This window comes from Thalassophryne amazonica, chromosome 5, assembly GCF_902500255.1.
Source record: "Thalassophryne amazonica chromosome 5, fThaAma1.1, whole genome shotgun sequence".
Classification (NCBI taxonomy): Eukaryota; Metazoa; Chordata; class Actinopteri; order Batrachoidiformes; family Batrachoididae; genus Thalassophryne; species Thalassophryne amazonica.
In genome coordinates, this window is record NC_047107.1 from 106,465,119 (window position 1) to 106,480,970 (window position 15,852).

The 15,852-nt window shown below is 43.2% G+C and overlaps 1 protein-coding gene and 1 long non-coding RNA gene across 4 annotated transcripts in view; one reads left to right on the top strand and one right to left on the bottom strand.

Annotated features, from left to right (window-relative positions):
- The window catches only part of ppp3cca (protein phosphatase 3, catalytic subunit, gamma isozyme, a), a 103,244-nt gene that overhangs the window by 67,471 nt on the left and 19,921 nt on the right, over positions 1-15,852 (bottom strand). The gene's annotated exons all lie outside the window — the stretch shown is intronic.
- On the top strand, positions 802-14,503 carry LOC117511083. The gene is made up of 3 exons (XR_004560879.1): positions 802-816; positions 2,342-2,343; positions 14,429-14,503. It is a non-coding gene; the product is annotated as an uncharacterized LOC117511083 (long non-coding RNA).

Consider the following 15,852-nt stretch of genomic DNA (forward strand, 5'->3'; position numbering starts at 1 on the left):
TGGCCTAAAGAGAAATGGAGGAATATTTTGTGGACTGATGAGAGTAAAATTGTTCTTTTTGGGTCCAAGGGCCGCGGACAGTTTCTGAGATGACTCCCAAACACTCAATCCAAGCCACAGTCACAGTGAAGACAGTGAAGCATGGTGGTGCAAGCATCATGATATGGGCATGTTTCTCCTACTATGGTGTTGGGCCTATATATCGCATACCAGGTATGATGGATCAGTTTGGATATGTCAAAATACTTGAAGAGGACATGCCTTTAAAATGGGCGTTTCAACAAGACAATGACCCCAAGCACACTAGTAATGAGCAAAATCTTGGTTCCAAAACCAACAAAATTAATGCCTCGCAGATGTGAAGAAATCATGAAAAACTGTGGTTATACAACTAAATACTACTTTAAGGATTCATAGGATTGCTAAAAAAGCAGATTGAACATAACAGTTTTGAGTTTGTAGCGTCAACACAGCAGATGCTACTATTATTGTGAACACCCCCTTTTCTACTTTTTTTTTAAATAATAGCCCAATTTCATAGCCTTAAGAGTGTGCATATCATGAATGCTTGGTCTTGTTGGATTTGTGAAAATCTACTGAATCTACTGGTACCTTGTTTCCCATGTAACAATAAGAAATACACTCAAAACCTAGATTAATCTTTTTAGTCACATAGCACTACTATTATTCTGAACACTACTGTATCTTTAGCACACTGAAAGAAAGCTAGTTTGCATCAAACAACCTCCATGAGAACATGATGACATAGAAGGAGATTCATCAATAAGTGGAAACTTTATGAATCATTCATTCAATGTGAAATTTCGAAAATTATAAAAAGTAAATGTTTGGCTCAGCCAGGTGAAGGAGGAAATATGTGATGTAAAAAGTGAAAACATTACCTAAATAACAATATTTTTCCTCCTTGATAGGTAGGGATAGGTATCGAGAACCGGTTCCTTTCGGGTATCGTTAAGAAATGGTTCAATCCACCGACATCAATAACGTTTTTACTTAACGATTCCCTTAAGGTGCGTTTACACATAAGCAAGACGCGTTACGAATGTAATTTTTCTGTCATTCGTGACACATTCCTGACATTATTAATGTGACTTAACGCATCTGATTGGTTTCTTAATAGTGCATGTTGGTGCGTGATATTCTTGATATTCGTGGAGCATGTTTTTGCCTGTCAAAAAATCTTCCACGAATGTCACACACCATCCTCATTTCGTCTCACGTCGTGGAAGTCGCAACTGAGCGTACTGATCCGTCTTGATGAGTATTGATCCTTAATAGAACGTGACAACGTTCATAGTGGTTCCTGTGAGGGATATTGGAGCCCAAACTGTCACGCGTTATTACGACTTGTAACGCGGCGTCACATGTCACTGCGCGCCACGGTGAATCAGTTTTCTGTCACGTGCGCACAATTAAACTCGGCTCCAAATGTCGGTCCACATTTCCTGCTGAAGCTCCTCAGGACGCTCCTGCAGGTGTTCCACCTGCTGTTGTAACTGATGAGCGGGAGAACAAGTCTGAGCCAGAGGAACCAGAGGAGCCTCACGTGCAGCCAGACATCTCTGCACCTCCTCCAGTCCGGCGGAGGAAGAAGGGCGCGCACAATTAAACCCTGCTGCACCGCATTCAGTTTGACTGCTGACACCAAGTCAGCTAAAAGTCAAATTTCAGTGCGTTCCTGCAGGTGTTCCACCTGCTGCATGCGCCTGATGTTTGGGAAAATGCACGAGACGAGAGCCGCATGAAGCCACACATCTGGCGCTGTCCTCCTCCTCCTCTCTGCACCACTCCATGGCACAGAGCCCAACTACGCATGCATCCACAAGTCACAAAGTTCTTCTGAAAAAACTGGAGCGATCTTGAATTCGGTTGGATGAATATGGGTGTGTGTGAAGAGACGATTCACCTCATTCACAACGCTGACAGAACTTAACGATGCGCTGTTACGCGCAAATAGCGCGCAACAACGCGGAACACTATTTTTGACCGTGCATAATGGTTCCTGATAATTCTCCGGCAACATGTGCCATTAATCGTAACTTGTGGTAACAGGTTGCAGGCAGTTCCTGAGGACACCTGACGCCTCTGCCCCGAATCATCACATTCGTGATCAGCGGGCCAAGAATGTGTACTTCGTGGCATTCGTGACTTGTCGTCGTTATGTGTAACGCAGCATTATCAGTCCTTCAGAGTGGCCGTTGTTTTTGGGGGTGTTTGTCAGGAAAATTATAATTTCTCTACATTGATTACAGACCATGCAGCGGGTCTGTAATCAACTTTCTGCAGCGCGACTTTGCTTTGAACCTTGAACCAATCGAAGCAGTGCTTCGATCATTGCTTCGTTGATTAATTTTTTTCCTTTCGCTTTCCCCCGCCTAAAACCCAAAAGAGCATATGGCTGTGAGTATATTTACCTTTTTTTATGTTAAAACCAACCTGTTATGTTCTTCTGAAACAGTTGATAGATGTATTTTATAACTTAAAAACGGAACCGATGCTAACATGTTAGCATGTCTATGGCATTTTCAATTTTCAAATTAGCATTAAGCAGTTGCAGCTGTCAAGCGTTTGTTGTTGTAAAAGAGTCAAATGTATTACAAATTGTAATATTTTTAAATTTATTTGTTTATATATTAATAATAATAGCAAGCACAACAATAATAGTAATAATAACTAATCTAATGATTATATACAATTTTAGAGAAAGAGACAAAAAGAACCTGAATAAAAACAGAAAATATAAAACCAACTAACAATGAACATACATAAATAAACACCTACAATACATAGCAGACATAATAAGTGTTTCCTGTGAACACCTAGTGACTCTTACACCTCCATTTCATCCATGTCTTATTTAAGTTTAATGACAGTTTGTTAAGGTCAAATCATATTTTCAATGTGTTAATTTCTTCAGTGATTTCCTCCAGAACTATCTGCCAAGATAGGAAACTGCTGCATCCTAGTAAGAGCAGAATACTACTGGAATGAATTTGAATAAGGAAAGTTGGGTTTTTTTCTCACCAAAATGGATGCTGCACTCACTGCAGTTTGTCTGGAATAGTCCCAGATTGCATTTCAGAGCTTCCAGAATTCAAACATTGTCATGCACGTGGTGTTGGGGGGTAATTCTGGGTTTCAGCTTTTTTTGTTTTTCACGACTTTCATCCCCGAATATGTGAAATCGTGAGTCACTTTTGTGCGGATTAAAGTTACTAACTGGGACTCCTGTCTTGTTGCGAGAAAGAAATGAGAATCGTCCTCCGTTCTGTTCACACAGCTACAAACGCTGCGTGGCTCTCTGCCGAGTCAAGTTATAATGATAGAGTCCAGTCGGAATTAATAACTTCAAAGCGAAACACTGTTTTGTTTATTTTTATTTATGTCCAGAGATCAATGATACAGTGACCAATTTCATATTTATTTACTTTAAGACAATGAAATACATAGAAAACCTGTAAAGCCTACTTTTAGTACAAAATTCACAAGAGGTATCGATAAGGGAATCGATAAGGAATTGGATCGATAAGCAGAATCGATAATGGCATCGATATCGATAAAATCTTATCAATACCCATCCCTATTGATAGGTGGACCTGTTTAACAGTTTCCCAACTGCCCCTTTTAGTATGGCATTACCACAATGCACCCCTTGGGTTTCCCCTACCACCGTCAAGGCCCAATGTGCCTGAACAATTTCAAACTGCAAAAATAAGTGGAATCAGCACTGCAGTGTACAGTTCTAGCATTTCTTTTGCTGCAGACAGCAAGTGAAATGTGTGAAGTGACTGCTGATAATTCATTTCACCGAATGTAATGTGTACAGGTGGACTGTCTTCATGCTCATGACCACCAAGCCACCAAAATATCAAACAAATTTAATATAATTAGCTTACAATGCGCCAAATCACAGCAAAAGCCGTCTCAAGGCGCCTTACATGAAACAACATAAAATAAATAATTAAAAATGAATTAAAAAAATTCAAATACATAATTAAAAGCATAAGTAAAAGAATAAAACAGATAAAAAAAAAAAACTATTCATAAGAAAAAGAATAAAAATGGGTTTTCAGTCTTGACTTAAAAATGTCCACGGACTGACTGCCTCACGGTCGCAGGAAGACTGTTCCACAGGGTGGGTGCATGATGAGAAAAGGCTCTTTGACCTGCTGACTACTTCTTCACCCTGGGAACACAGAGAAGTCCCGCATCCTGTGACTGCAAATCCCGGGCCGGTACATAAAGTTCCACCAGATCAGCCAGATAAGATGGCGCCAGTCCATGAACAACTTTATAAGTAGATAACAAAACCTTAAAATCTGCTCTCACAGAGACAGGGAGCCAGTGCAAGGATGCCAAAATGGGTGTGATATGTTCAGACCTTCTGCTATGTGTCAACAATCTGGCGGCAGCGTTCTGAACCAGCTGAAGACCCCTAATGCTGAACTGTGATAACCCTGAAAATAGAACATTACAATAATCTAGTCTAGAAGAAACAAAAGCATGAATCAGGGTCTCAGCATCAGCCATGGACAGGATGGGGTGGATCCTTGCTATATTCACAGATGGAAAAAAAGCAGTCCTAGTAACATCCCTGATGTGGAGGTCAAAAGACAGCATGGGATCAAAAATGACCCCAAGCTTCCTCATTTTGTCCGTATGATGTATGACACACAAACCCAGGCCGAGCGCCAACTGCTCAAACTGATGCCGATGTCTTGCCCATCCAGTAATCCCAAAAAAGATTCTCCAAGCTACTGAGCAAAATATGATGATCCACGGTATTAAACGCAGCACCGAGATCTAACAACACAAAAACTGTAGCGGTGTCTGAGTCCACTGCTTGCAGAAGACCATTTACTACATTAGTGAGCGCTGTCTCTGTGGAGTGATATTTCCTAAAAGCAGACTGCAGCGGCTCAAAAAGATCATTCTCAGTGAGGTGGTCTGCGAGCTGCCGTGAAACCACCTTTTCTGAAATTTTGGAACAGAATGATAGATTTGATATCAGCCTGTAATTTTTCAATACACTAGGGTCAAGATTAGATTTCTTAAGTAATGGTTTAATCACTGGGTTGATTGACGCGAGGATGTTTTGCTTCAGATCGCAGAAGCTTCCTCAGCTAAAATTCTTGCTCTGGTAGTCTGACTTCTGTCTTGACTCCTGTAGAGAAGAATAAACAGAAGCCACACAAGCTGGAGTTTTAAACCTAACCAGACCCCTCCTACCGAGAGGCAGACTGCTATAGGCTAGTGACTAAACAATAGCTCTAATTAGCAACTATATGTGCTCTAGTTAGCACCCTCCTAATGACAGGGCAGCTGTCCCTCCTAATGATGGGACGGACGCCTCTCCTGATGGCTCCCTTGACGACTCTCCTGATGACGTGAATGACTCATTACCATGAACAAAACACTGAAACTGCTTTGACCTGAGTAACCCATTGTAAACAGGGGACAAAGCGTGTCTCAGACCCCATCCCTGGTTAAAGCTGGGTTTCAAATGTTTCACATAGAATGCCTCCTTGACCCCTCTCTCAATCCATTTATTCTCTCTGGCTACGATTTTAACTTCCTTGTCCTCAAACGTGTGGTAAGTGTCTTTAAGGTGGAGATGAACTGCAGACTGAGGTCCACTGCCGCCCTCTCTGCAGTACTGGTATAGCCTTTTGTGTAAAGGTTGCTTAGTCTCACCTATGTAGTGTTTGTTACAGTTTTCCTAACATCTGATAGAATACACTACATTGCTTTGTTTGTAACTAGGGATCAGTTTAAAGTAAACTGGGATTTTGTGCTGTCTGAAGATCCTTTGTAGGTTTTCCCCTACTCCTGCTAAATAAGGGAGAGACACTCTTCTTCTTGTCTCCGTCTATCTGGTCTCTTTGTTTTCTGGGACTTATGCACTTTGTCCAGGGACCATCGTGGGTACCCACATACTGTGAGGGCTTTCCGGACAAGTTGTTGTTCTTTAGCCCTTCCCTCTGCAGTTGTGGGCACCTGTAGGGCTCTGTGTTGAAGAGTCCTGATCACCCTGAGCTTGTGTTCAAGGGGGTGGTTTGAGCCAAAGAGCAGATATTGGTCAGTGTGAGTGGGTTTTCTGTAAACCCCTGTCTGGAGCTGCCTGTTCTCTCCAATCGTAACATCACAGTCCAAGAAGGCTAAATGGTTGTTTCTGGCTCTATAGCAGTACCACAGAGAGGGCGCCAGTGGACCTCAGTCTGCAGTTCATCTCCACCTTAAAGACACTAACCACACGTTTGAGGACAAGTTAAAATCTTAACCAGAGAGAAGAAATGGTTTGAGAGAGGGGTCAAGGAGGCATTCTATGTGAGGCCGACTGCTATAGGCTAGTGACTAAACAATAGCTCTAATTAGCACCTATTGTGCTCTAGTTAGCACTCTCCTAATGATGGGATGGAAGCCTCCCCTGATGGCTCCCTTGACGACTCTCCTGATGACGTGAATGACTCATTACCATGAACAAAAGACTGAAACTGCTTTGACCTGAGTACCCCATTGTAAACAGGGGACAAAGCATGTCTCAGACCCCCCTCCCCGTTAAGGCTGGGTTTCAACTGGCTGTCTACTGATTTAGCATTATCCAGACTCAAAGCTAAAATATCAGGTAGTCTAGCCTCAAGTTCAGTCATAGTTGAGGGTTTAATACGACGCCGCAGTAGTAGACAAGGTTGTTTTTCCACTAAACGTAGCAGCGTAAATGTAAACCTGATAAGTGAATGGTCAGACTATAGATGTGAGAGGCAAGAAGTTGATATTTGTGACAGCAAATCCACGTGCAAGAACCAGATCCAGCGTATTTCCACTAATGTGTGTCGGGTCCTGAATGCACTGCTGGAATCCCAATGCATCCACAATTTGCATAAATGATTTGCTAAGGGGATCAGAGGGCTTATTTATATGAATGTTAAAGTCACCAATAATCAAAATATTATCTGCACTAGTTGACAAACTAGAGATGAACGCACCAAATTCATCTAAGAAATCAGAATATGGGCCAGGGGGCCTAAATGCAGACCAGCTGGCAGAGCTTTTTACTACCATTTTTAACCTCTCGCTGGCTGCCTGCACAGTCCCGAGCTGCCTAAAATCTGCCAATATCGTGCACATCCCCAAAAGACAGTCAGTCAGCAGTCTGAATGATTACAGACCTGTGGCTCTCACTTCAACTGTGATGAAGTGCTTTGAGAGGCTGGTGCTGAGGTACATAAAATCCTTACTGCTTCCCAGCCTTGATCAGCACCAATTCTCATACAGAGCCAACAGGTCCACAGGTGATGCCATTAATACAGCCCTCCACACAGTGTGTCAACATCTTGAACAGTCTGGCAATTATCAGGTCTGGCAATTATCAGATCAGAGACTTTCTCACCAAACGTCTGCAGTCAGTCAGGATGGGGTCCCACCACTCCTCAGTGCTGACTGTGAGCACTGGGGCCCCTCAGGGCTGTGTGCTCAGCCCCATGCTGTACACTTTGTACACCCATGACTGTGCACCAATCCACAGCAGCAACATCTTCGTCAAATTTGCGGATGACACTACTGTGGTTGGGCTGATTCATAACAACGATGAGACGGCCTACAGAGAGGAGGTCCTGAACCTCACTACTTAGTGCTCCCTAAATAACCTGGCACTTAACTCCTCAAAGACAAAGGAGTTGGTGCTAGATTTTAGACGGAGACACCATAGAGAGGGTCAGTGACTTCAAGTTCTGGGGAACATACATTTCTCAGGACCTTACATGGGGCACCAACATCAATGCCAGTGTGAAAAAGGCACAGCAGCGTCTGTACTTTTTAAGGTCACTGAGGAAGGTCAACCTGTCCCAGGAACTGCTGCTGTCCTTCTATAGATGTTCTGTAGAGAGCGTCCTCACCAACAACATCTTGGTGTGGTACAGGAGCTGCTCTCAGGTTGACAAGAAGGCTCTGGAGAGAGTCAGGAAGTCAGCACAGAACATCATAGGAGCGCAGCTGTCCTCTCTGTCAGACATCTATAACACCAGATATCTGCGCAGGGCCAGAAGCATCAGCTTCGATGGTTCACACCCCGGGCACAGCCTGTTCTCACTGCTGCCCTCAGGAAAGAGGTACCAGTCCATCAAGGCCCGCACATCCAGACCCAACAACATGTTCTACCCAAGTGCAATACGGGTACTGAATGCACAATAGCCTATAGTCTGCACTATTCATTGCATCCTACTGGCTCCTTTGTAAACACATGTATACATTCTTATTTGTCCTTTTATATTTACTTTTTACACCTTTGCACTACGGGAGTTGTCTTTTAATTTCATTGTACCTTGTGTATAATGACAATAAAAAGCATTCTATTCTATATACAGTGACAAAATAACATAGCTGAACTCCAGTTTTATGACCCTGACAGTACTTAGCATCAGGGGCATAACAGAGTCAGATGCTCAAAGGAATTATATTTATGACCCCCAACACCTAATAAAGAAAACCAAGATTTATAAATAAAAGCAACACCCCCGCCTTGCTTCACACCACGAGACACGTGACTAAATGTATACGCTGGTGGACAGGCCTCATTCAGAGGAAGGAGAGTCAGTTTGAGCCAGGTTTCGCATAAGCCAATCATATCTAAATGATTTCGAGGGCAGCGATCTGATGTTCAGGAGACCCAGGGTAAGGACCTCAGTGGGGATGACATTCTGACTGTTCAGAACCTGGCAAAGCAAACCCAGGTTCCGCGAGCACCACTGGTGCACATCAATCCGGGGAAGATGTGCACGGCTGGGCCGACAGTTCTCAGTGCCGACCTGCGGCACCACACAGGCTTTAACCGGATCCACAAAGCACCGGGGCAGCACAGATCCCGCCAGAATTCTGTTCACAGCTCGTCCAGATGCCAAGCAGCAGACCAAAAAGTACTTCAGCTTCACCAGTCGGCCACTTCGTCTCCCACAGTGACGACTGAGCTTTCGGCCGAAAAGCAGCGCAGGAGCACGGCACAAAAAAGCCGGCTCCTCCGATAAAAATGGGGGCGGAAAGTTCTCTCCACCCGCCAATAACTGCACCCCAAACCGGGGACTGGAGATCCAGCAGTGTTTGGCGATCATACACCCGCAGTGATTCAAAAACAGCGTAAGTTAAAAACAATAAAGACTGGAGAGCAGCAGACGAGCAGCCAGACACAACGGCGCCATCTTGGCGTTCCCTAATGAGGCTACAACACAGTTATCACACCTCTATTGTGTTCTCTACTTCATCACTGCAGACATCAAGATTAGTACCTGCAGCTCTTGGTAAACACAGTAATTGCAGAGGAGATTACCCAGGTTAGGGAGACGACTCAAAGGGGTGACCCTCTGCTTGGACCATGCTATCAAGACAATTTACAAAACAATTCACAAAACAAAAATACAGGAAATGTTGCCGGTGCACAGGACAGGAGGGTGTCTGTTTCTGTAACCCTCTTGTCCTGTGCACCAGCAACATTTTCTGTGTATTCTTTTGTGAATTATTTTTGTAAACTGTGTCTGTAGCATGGCCCAAGCAGAGGATCTGCCCCTTTGAGTCTGGTCTGCTTGAGGTTTCTTCCTCAAATCATCAGAGGGTGTTTTTCCTTACCACTGTCACCTGTGTGGTTGCTCTGGGGGTTGGTATGGTTAGACCTTACTTGTGTGAAGCACCTTGAGGCAAATTTGTTGCGATTTGGCGCTATATAAATGAAATAAATTGAAAATGTGGCCAATCTTTCTGCTTCGTGTCAAAAGTCTGGCAACAGCATTTTGAACCAATTGGAGACCACTAATGCTGGACTGAGGTAAACCAGAAAATAGAACATTGCAGTAGTCCAATCAAGAAGAGACAAAGGCATGAATGAGGGTCTCTGCATCAGCTATAGACAGGATGGGACGAATGTTCGCTATATTTCGCAGGTGGAAGAAAGCACTCCTTGTAATATCTTGTGGACGGTAATTTGGAGGTAAAAGGACAATGTAGGATCAAAAATTACCCCAAGGTTCCTCACTGTCAGTGTGATGTATGACACATGAGCTTATGCTAAGCGTTAGCTGGTCAAACTGATGCCGATGTCTCACTGGACCAAGAAACATAATTTCAGTCTTATCAGAGTTTAAAAGCATGAAGCTGCTCAACATCCAGCTTCTCACTGATGCAAGGCAATCTTCTAAGGATTTTATGTGGATGAGATTACCAGTAGTTATCAGCATGTACAGTATAACTGAGTATCATCATCACAGCAATGAAAGGTAACCCCAAAACACTGCAATCTGTGCACAAGGAGTGCTATGTAAAGGGAGAAAAGCAGGGGGCTTAAGACAGACCCGTGTGGAACCCCAAATTTCATGTCACTAAGGTTAGAGGTGGTGAGGAAAAGGATGCTGAGGATGGAGCCACCAAGCAGGAGGAGAAGAGGGAGGCCAAAGAGGTGGTTTATGGATGTGCTGAGGGAGGACATGCAGGTGGTTGGTGTGACAGAGGAAGTTACAGAGGACAGGGTGAGACAATTAACCAGGCCATGAAACATTTTACAAATCTGTCAAAAGGACTGAACAGTAGGTGCAGTAGGTGAACCCTCGAGAATACCTCTGTCAACAGATGAAACTATTTCTGGATTCAGCAGCTTATGTTGTCACTGCCATACCAGGTCAGTTCAAACCCAGACATACAAATGTCACACTTTGCAGTGAAAGAAAATCATAACAGTCTCCACTCCAGGTAAGGTGCAGTGAACCTCTCATTTTCCATTATATAAGCCAGTGAAGACAAATGTTTAGTTTAAAATAATAAGCAGCCAACGCTCTGAAACTGGGTTCTTATTAGGGACCGTCTGGCCTAATTAGCATGAATATTTGATGAACTCATCAAAATGACACACACATCCTGGGCCACTGGTGAACTGCATCAACACCCACGCCGCCTGGCATGACAACAAACTACTCTAAAAACAAAGACATGGCTATCTACCATTGTGTCCAATAAAGATAATGTTTTAGACAGTGATATGAGCCAGCATCTAGAATATGCTCTCTATTGTTTCAAAACGAGCATAATAGGGAGAATTGAATTACAAAGATGTGGCTGAGTAGAGATGAATGGAGCAGACTCACTGGATGAATCATGAAGTCCACTTCAGACTGTTCAAATTATCAGCGTACTGCATTACCCTCACAAAATAAACAGGCAACCATGCATTTATTTGTCATCCCATGTCTGTTCCATCATACAATGGTCACAGCATAATTTCATTCAGGTTTTGGTTTACCTTGAAGTGAGGCACAACCATAGCAGCAATCCAAAATTAGGCCTATCATATTTTCTGGACTATAAGTTGTTTTTTTTGTTGTTGTTGTTGTTTTAACTTTGTCTTTAACTTATTTCGCTATTCTGGTCATTTACATTTCAAAGCAACGTATACATGGCATCCGGAAAGTATTCACGGCGCTTCGCCTTCCACATTTGTTTTTGTTACAGCCATATTCCAAAAATGAGTAAATTCATTTTTTCCCCCCACTCAAAATTCTACTTACAGCACCCCATAATAACAACATGAAAGCTTATTTGAAATTTTTCCAAAATTCATTAAAAATAAAATAAATAAAAAAAAACTAAAAATGCACGTCCATAAGTATCCAAACCCATTCTTTGCTCAATATTTTGTCGATGCACATTTGGCAGCAATTACAGCCTCAAGACAACTTGAATAAGATGCAACAAGCTTGGTGCACCTATCTTTGGGCAGTTTTGTCCATTCCTGTTTGCAGCACCCCTCAAGATCAATCATGTTGGAAGGGGGTGCATCAGTGCACAGCCATTTTCAGATCTCTCTCAAGATGTTCAGTCGGATTCAGGTCTGGGCTCTGGCTGGGCCACTCAAGGACATTCAGAGTTGTCCTGAAGCCGCTCCTTTGAGATCTTGGCTGTGTGCTTAGGGTCATTGTCCTGCTGAAAGATAAACAGTTTCCCCAGTTTGAGGTCAAGAGCACTCTGGAGCAGGTTTTCATCCAGGATGTCTCTGTACATTACTGCATTCATCTTTCCCTCAATCCTGACCAGTCTCCCAGTTCCTGTCGCTAAAAAACATCCAGACAGCATGATGCTGCCACCACCATGCTTCACTGTACTCAGACTCACTTTTATTGTCACTCGACCCTTACAGGCAGAACAAAATGCAGTTTTTCCAGGTCTTGGTGTAGTTAACTGGGACTTTTTTTTTTAAACCTAACCTATTGTGTAAACTTTTGCAATATAAACTTTTGCAATGTACAATATGCGCACCCCTGTGGCCATAGAATATATATACAAGGCACAGGGTCGGCAGCAGCAGCGTTAGAGTATTAAGAAGGTGACAATGTGCATGTAGTGCAATGTTCACAGTTTGGTGGTGGATGTTGAACTGTTCAACAGTCGACAGCATTTGGGTAGAAGCTGTTTTTCAGTGTGGACGTTTTTGCCCAGATGCTGCACAGCCTCCTTCCAGAGGGAAGGGGTGTGAACAGACTGTGCGCAGGGTGGGTGGAGTCTCGGAGGATGCAGGTGGCTTTGTCTCTACATCTGAAGATGTAGACTGGAGACTGTAGACTGTTGGGATGGTGCCTGGTTTCTTCCAAACATGATGCCTGCCATTCATGCCAAAGAGTTCAATCATTGTTTCATTAGTCCAGAGAATTTTGTTTCTCATGGTCTAAGAGTCCTTCTGGTGCCTTTAGACAAAAATCCAGGAAGGCTGCCATGTGTCTTTAACTAAAGAGCGGCTTCCATCTGGCCACTCTATCATACAGGCCTGATTGGTGGATTGCTGCAGACATGGCTGTCCTTCTTGGAAGGTTCTCCTCTCTCCACAGAGCAATGCTGAAGCTCTGACAAAGTGACCGTTGGGCTCTTGGTTACCACCCTGACTAAGGCCCTTCTCTGGTCGCTCAGTTTAGACATGCGACAAGCTCTGGAAGAGTCCTCATGGATCTGAACTTCTTACATTTACAGATGATGGAGGCCACTGTGCTCATTGGGGCCTTTGAAGCAGCAGAAACATTTCTGTAGCCTTCCCCAGATTTGTCCCTCGACACAATCCTGTCTCAGAGGTCTACAGACAATTCCTTTGACTTCATGCTTTGTTTGTGCTCTGACATGCACCATCAACAGTGGGACATTATATGTAAAATAGGGATGGGTATTGATAAGATTTTATCGATACCATTATCGATTCCACTTATCAAGCCAATTCCTTATCGATTCCCTTATCAATACTCTTGTGAATTTTCTGTGTGCTAAAAGTAGGCTTTACAGGTTTTCTATGTCAACAACATTTTATCGAGTCTTAAAGTTAATAAATATGAACCTGACCACTGGATCCTTAAACTCTGGACATAATCTTTGATTATGATTTCTGGACATAAATAGAAATAAACAAAATCTGTAGTTTTTGTCAAAAGCATTTCCTTTCAGACATTATTAGCATGAATGTCACACCATACTTCTGAGCTGAGTTCTTGCAGCCGGCTGTGCTGCACGTGAGGATGTTATTCATGAAGAAAACAGGACGTCTCATTTTGGGAGGGAAAAAAACATTTTAGTCGATTGTAGTTTATCGTCTGTATTACAATGTTTGGAAAGAAGTGTCATTTTATTTAAAGCGGCAATTCGCTTTGAAGTTATTAATTCCAAACGGACAGAGGGCGCCGCGTTTGGAGCTGTCAACGGAATGGAGGACGATTCTCGTTTCTTGACTGCAACAAGACAAGAGTCCCAGTTAGTGACTTAATCCACACATAAGTGACTCATGATTTACATATTTAATGGCTTTGAGAAGTCTGAGTTAAGAAGCTTTGAGAAGTTTGAGTTAAGAACCTGACTTTCCGCTTCTGAAGAGCAGCAAATCAAAGAACCAAAGGGCGAGCAAATCGAAGCTCTGCTTCATTGGTTCAGGCTTCAAAGTAGAGTCGCGCTGCAGAAGCAGTTGATTACAAAGCCGCTGCAGGGTCTCCAATCAACACAGAGAAAAATCTGTAGTTTTTGCCAAAAGCATTTCCTTTCAGACATTAATGGCATGATTGTCTCTTGATACATCTGACCTGAACTCATACAGCTGCTGGAGTCTGCAGGTCTGCAGCCGCACAGTCTTGGGCTGCTGCACATTAGTGCAGGATATCATTTTGGGAGGGGAAAAAAAACATTTTGATCAATTGCAGTTCATTGTTTGTATTACAACGTTTGGAAAGAGGTATAATTTGATTTAAATGGCGATTCGCTTTGGGTTTATAAATTCCGAGCGGACTCAACAGAGAGCAGCGCAGCATTTGGAGAAATAGAACAGAGAACGATTCTCGTTTCTTTCCTGCAACAAGACAGAAATCCCAGTTAGTCACTTTAAGCTGTACAAAAGTGACTCAAGATTGAGATATTTTAATGCAGTGGTCCCCAACCCCTGGGCCGCGGACCGGTACCGGTCCGTGGATCAATTAGTACAGGGCCACCAGCCGCCCAAGAAATGATTATTTCCATTGTATTTATTATCTGAGTCTGAATAATCTTTTATTTTGAAAAATCTTTTATTTTAAAAAATGACCGGATTCTCTATGTTACATCTCTATCACTTGAGCACCAAAAATTTAACCCACAAGTTAGCAAGAAGAGTAAAAAACAGACGTCTTTGGAAAGTTTTTTTTTTCGACGGGGAAAAGGCCCAGTGAAGAGACGGAAGAAGAGCCTACAACTTCCAAGAAAAAGAAAGCTTTTAACAGATGATACCAGGAGTTCTACTTGAAATATGGATTTATCACGACAGGTGATGCCCACAGAGCAAGCCCGCTCTGCATAATATGCAGTGACCAGCTCGCTAATGAGGCAATGAAGCCTTCAAAACTGCTTCGCCACTTGGAGACCAAGCACCCTGGATTAAAAGACAAGCCCCCGGAGTATTTTGAAAGAAAAAACAGGAAGGAAGGACAGAAAAAATTACTGGCGGCCACCACATCAATAAATGCGAATGCACTGAGAGCATCATACTTGGTGGCTAACCGTATTGCTAAGGCTAAAAAGCCATTCACTACTGGTGAAGAAATGATATTGCCCTCCACTAAAGACATTTGCCGTGAACTTCTAGGAGAGGCTGCTGTTAAAAAGATAGTACAGGTGCCTCTGTCGGCTAGCACCATGACTCGGCGCATTGAGGAAATAGCCAAAGATATTGAGAAACAATTGTTGGAGAGGATTAATACATCACCGTGGTACGCACTCCAGGTTGATGAATCTACAGATGTTGACAACAAGGCAATACTACTTGTTTATGTGCAATATCTTTATCAGGAGGATGTACATGAGGATATGTTATGTGCAATATTGTTGCCAACCAACACCACAGCTGCAGAACTGTTCAAGTCGCTGGATGGTTATATATCAGGAAAACTGAAATGGTCCTTTTGTGTCGGCATATGCACAGACGGAGCTGCTGCCATGACCGGACGGCTGTCTGGTTTAACTGCTCGGATTAAGGAGGTTGCACCTGAGTGTGAATCCACGCATTCTATTATTCACAGGGAAATGCTGGCAAGCCGAAAAATGCCACCGGAATTGAACAGCGTATTGAATGATGTCGTTAAAGTTATTAACCACATCAAAGCACATGCCCTTAACTCGCGCCTTTTTGAACAGCTTTGTGAGGAGATGGACGCGGAGCACAGACGGCTTCTCTTACACACAGAAATAAGATGGTTATCCCGAGGGAAATCGCTGGCCAGAGTGTTTGAATTACAAGAGCCACTGCAAAGTTTTCTCTCAGAAAACAAGTCACCGCTGGCAGCACATTTCAGTGACGAGGAATGG